This window comes from Protomyctophum parallelum (genome assembly GCF_964188405.1).
Source record: "Protomyctophum parallelum genome assembly, chromosome: 19".
Classification (NCBI taxonomy): domain Eukaryota; kingdom Metazoa; phylum Chordata; class Actinopteri; order Myctophiformes; family Myctophidae; genus Protomyctophum; species Protomyctophum parallelum.
Window position 1 is genome coordinate 9977299 of NC_139717.1, and position 5235 is coordinate 9982533.

Here is a 5235-nt window from a genome sequence, read left to right on the forward strand (position 1 = left end):
CTACCGGTAGTTACTTTTGGAAAAAGTAAATGTTATATATTACTCAAAATGTGAAAGTAACAAGTTACTTTACTAGTTACTGGAAAAAAGTAATAATATTACTCAAAGTAACTTTACTTATGTTACTTGAACTTGACAACACTGCTTATAATCGTAATGTACTATATAAATAATGGTGTATGTATGTATGTATGTATGTGTCCATACTACCATTTTTCTCTCATACACAAACGGGCATGCACGCAAACACAACATTGAGCATAAACAATAGATGCAGTCTACTCTATATTATGACTTATCATGTTTATGTGGATTATTCTTATAGCTTTTGGATTAAATACAGGTATCCGAGTTGTGAGGAAGATATTGTGTACAATAGGCTTTTATGTTGTGCCTATCCTTGTTTCTCTTTGTCGTCCTGAACCTGAGCGCATCTAGAAGCTTCACGAATGGCCATGCAAGGTGGAAGACACCTCATTGGCTATACTCACAGTGTTATTACAGCATGATGCAATGGTTTGTCACACTGTCTCACACAACACGGCAGTGGCAGGTGAACAGCGAGAGCAAATATAATTTTAGAATGCGGCTGCTACAACACAATAGCGTACAATGCCTTATGCTCTGGAGACACCTTTATGCATCTGTGCACCTCAGCGCCTCTAAAGTGGAGTGGGAATTGAATCATAGCATTGTACATCACCTCTTGGACCGGGCTGCACGGAGAGCTTCATCCTGTTCCTGCTCTGTGGACTGGACAGCATCACTTCTTTTCATGGACTGTTGAAAGGAACAGAATAGATGGGATCGGAACAGATCATGCCATGGATGTTGTCCAAATAAAATAATGCATTTTTGATGCTAGATAATAAAAAGTAGTGTGTGTGTGTGTGTGTGTGTGTATTTTAGAGGGAAACAGCAAATATATATAGTATATATGCATAGTTTTATGATATAGATATTCCACTGTTCTTAGCTTACGTATGAGTCCACACTCACAACACCAGAGGGAGTTCAACAAACCTTGTGCAACCCAGATTCGGCACAAGGGACTAAATTAATTTCACTCCTATGCCACCAAAATGTGGACCGCCCTACCAACAGTCATTAAGACATGCAAATCCCTCGACTCCTTCAAAACTGCTCTCAAAGGGCACATACAGATGGCTGCAATTCGAAACTGGCCCCCTTAAAATGGTGGTGGGCCCTATTGTAAAGAAGTGTATGGTTATCTAATGTAATTCTGGGAACTACACTTCCTCTGCCAAACTGGGGAGGGCAGCGGACTGACCTCATGCTTCCTTCTATGCATGAGGAGTCCAAGCTTCTTATTTTCACCTGACAGGAGGGGGAGTTTCCCCGGCCAGACGTAGAGCGTGGAAGGAACACGTTATTCCGACAGGGGGAGGTAGTTTAGAAACCAGGATTACTACATTTTTGTGAGGGTATAGTCTCGGTACCTACCCTAGGGGACACGGGGAGAACATGCAAACTCCACACAGAAAGGCCCTTTCGCCAACCCCACCTGGGGGCAGTGATGGAGGATAGAGGAGAGAACACGCCCCAGCGTCCCCAGCGAGAATGGAAACCAGGACCTTCTAGCTGTGAGGTGACAGCACTACAGTACAGACTGTGGCACCGTGCCCCAGCTTAGAGATACTTGGTGAGTCTGGTGAGATAAAAACAAACAAGAACAACAATAAAATCATTACTGCAGTAAACAGAAACAATACAATAAAACACCACATAATAAAAACAATAAACAGGCGATCTACGGGAAAGCCTGTGTAAACAGAAGGATTTTTAGTAGTGATTTGAAGGCAGCCACTGAGTTTGCATCCCTCAGGTTCTGGGGTAGAGCGTTCCAGAGGTTCGGTGCCCGGGCTGCAAAGGCCAGATCACCCATGGTAACGAGTTGCGTTTTGAAAGGAGTCAGTATAAAACAATAAAACGTCTGACAAGTTTAGTTGTGGTGGAGGTCCACTTGAGCTGTCATTACTGAAAATTAGTACAAAATGGCCCTGCAGTATGCCATGCCAACTCATTAAAGAATGCAGTTCTTCAGAGTAAAAAAACAATTAGCTAATGTTTGTCAGGCAGTTGGGTTTTTGTTTAAAATGCAGCAGATGCTGACAGATCCCTCGCCTCGCCCTCATTAGTGCGTCGTCGAAACCTGTGGTGAAATTCTGAATGAAGAATGACAGGGCTGAACGCCTCCCCACATAAATTAATTCATGAACCCAATTACAGTCCTTATGGCCTAACTGTAGATACAAGGAAGTAATGTAATTACATAACAAAAGAAGAGGGTACAGAGTAAACATGCTCAGACTGGGACATACATATTTGAATATCTGTTCAGGAGAGGAGGATGTCAGAAGGTTCTTAAATAAAAGCCCACAGCCACTTTTGAAGGTCGACGGGGGATTCGCGCAGATTAATGGAATCCTAACTGGCACACGAAGTAGCAATTTATAGACCAACATACAAGATATTATGACCCAAATTCTGTCCATTATTAAAAACTGCTCACCATCTCTCTCTCACCGTCGCTAGCCTATTTATGTCATCCAGTTGCCATGGCTACCATGCCATAGATAAAAATCGAATGCACACGTTTCAAGTGCAACATAACTTTCCCTCACAAAGAGAGGGAGAAGATGGATGGTATTGCCTCGGTGTTGCACTTCAATCGAAGACACATCTCTAGACATGACTAATAATGACAATATGTGGAAGTTCAGAGAATGTAGTTGTACATCATACTTACCAAAACATCTAAATATTTACAGTGTACCTTGTATATATGGACCTTGTATATATAAATAAACTAGATGAACTAGGGATGGTCAATATATCAATATGATCTTGTGATGCGAGATATCTGGGAATGGATTTTAGATATTGAGTATTGTGATATGGCAAAATTGTTTTCCACTGGTTTTAAAGGCTGCATTAAATAAAGTGTTATTTTCTGAACTACAGTTCTGTTCTAATATTTACCTTTACCCACTTTATTATATAGACATTACTGATGATTATCTTAATACCAACAGAGTTCTTAAATAGGCATTACTTTTGATTATTTTATCAAAAATATCATTGTGTCACCAACAGTCTTCCCCGCAATATTGTCACAATATCAATATTGAGGTATTTGGTCGGTAGTTGTCAGAATCTACAACTAACAACTTTGTGGTCAAATCTGAGCATGTTAAAATAAAACAAAAATACGACACACACACACACACACACACACACACACACACACACAGAGTGTCAACAGCACTAACCACAATGTCAGTCTTGATCCTTCACACACAGACCTAGTTCCTACCTGCCACAGCAGGCCAGACATGAGAATGTCCTTCTGAGAACAAAAGGACAAGGCTGGCAACAATGTGCACTGTTCCTTATTTCCACCAAGCGCTCACCAGTTCAACAAGGCCAAGTTGGAGTGCATGCACAGAGCAGACACACACACAATACCTGGCTGGGGAAGGAACATGACATCATTTCTCCACAATGAAATGACTCATTGTTCCCCATTTAGCTGTCAACTTCAAAAGCAGACTAAACAGATAAGCTCTTATTGTGAGGCCCGAAAACAAAGCCTTTGTCAGCAGAACGGTATCATTTCAACATGAAACATAAACCATAAAGATGTGGAAGACATTTCCTTGTTTGACAAAGAAATGGATCGTTTTCAGAGCCCCCCTCGCTATCAAACTAACACTGACCAGATGGGGTCAAAGGCTTGTAACTGAAGCCATGTTTGCATTAGATAAATCACCAGTTCAATTCAAAAGAGTGGCTATTCACACAATCAATAAAGTAGGTCAGCCTGGACCTTATAGCATGACATGAGGATCAGGTTTGATCATTTCACCACTCATGAACTGAAAGAACTATTTTTCTTTGTCTGAGAACAGGAGCCTCCTTGGGGCTCCTGAGTGCCAACAATGGCTTAGTCTTTTACTCCACCTCCTGGTTGAAGTTAGGTACTACACTGTAAAATTGTCCACTACTATACACAGTTTGTAATGTTCAGGGTTCCCACACATTTCTACCAATGAATTTCCAAAACCCTTCCCGAATATTTAACCCAATTTCTAGGCTACAATCATTCAGCGCAATAATGAGTCTCTTACTCCTCTGTGCAATGCCGAAGACAGTCTGTGTAGCAAAAATAATAATAAAGCATAGAATATAGAATTGTAGATTTCCATTCCAAATGGATATAAATTTGGGAACGATGAGTTGGGAACAATGAAAATCGAGAATACATACATACCCTACCCTAGTATGAAATACTCGTTATATCAATATCCCGTCCATCCATTCTAGTCCTTATACAGTGATAAATGTCTGTGGAGAATGCAAACTGACTGTGAAATGGAAATAAGTAATCAAATGGCAGGTGTGGGGAATAAGGCTGGGGTTGCCATGTGGCAATCAACTGGCTCAGGCAGAGCCTGGAAATTGCACATGTGTGGGCACTTAAAGCTCATTAGGTCCACTGGCAGAGCCTGACCAGAGCCTTTTCTGGGAGTTCTGGACAAACGTGTATCCGACCAACTCAAGGAAACCAGACGAATCTGCCACAGGGAAAAAAAATTAAGTAAAAAATTCCTGAACAGATATTGGTCTGGCACTCTAAAGTTTGAATTACATTTCGCTCACTGCAGAGTTGTGACCAATCAGACACCACTATTTAACATTTTTGCTGTGAAGTTGGAATCAGTTTGTAACCATCCCTTGGAAAGAAATCTTTAGAAATAGGTTAACAATACAAATGTTAGTGTAATGTAGTTTTGTGAATTAATTTACTTTTACTGCGTGGCCCCAGTGCCCCCCACAAAATGACCTGAAATACTTAATATTGACCAAAACCAGAGAAAAAAACAAACAAAAAAAACAAAACAATCAATAGCGAAATACGTTTCAAGTACCATTGATAGCTTGAGCTACATTTTATGCCACCAAACAGCTAACTACAGTAAAACAGTCACATTGTTGCAATGTATTCCTAGTCTGGAATTGTTTTCAGTGACCGATAACAATTCCAGACTAGGACTACATTGCAACAATACAAAATAAATTGTGGGATGTAGTTGTGGTAGTTCTCAGCAAAACAAGCCATTAATATGACCATGAGGTCAATATCAGTAATTGTAATCTATATAATATACAAATACATTTTCTCCAGTTATAAATATCCACAAAAGACTGCAA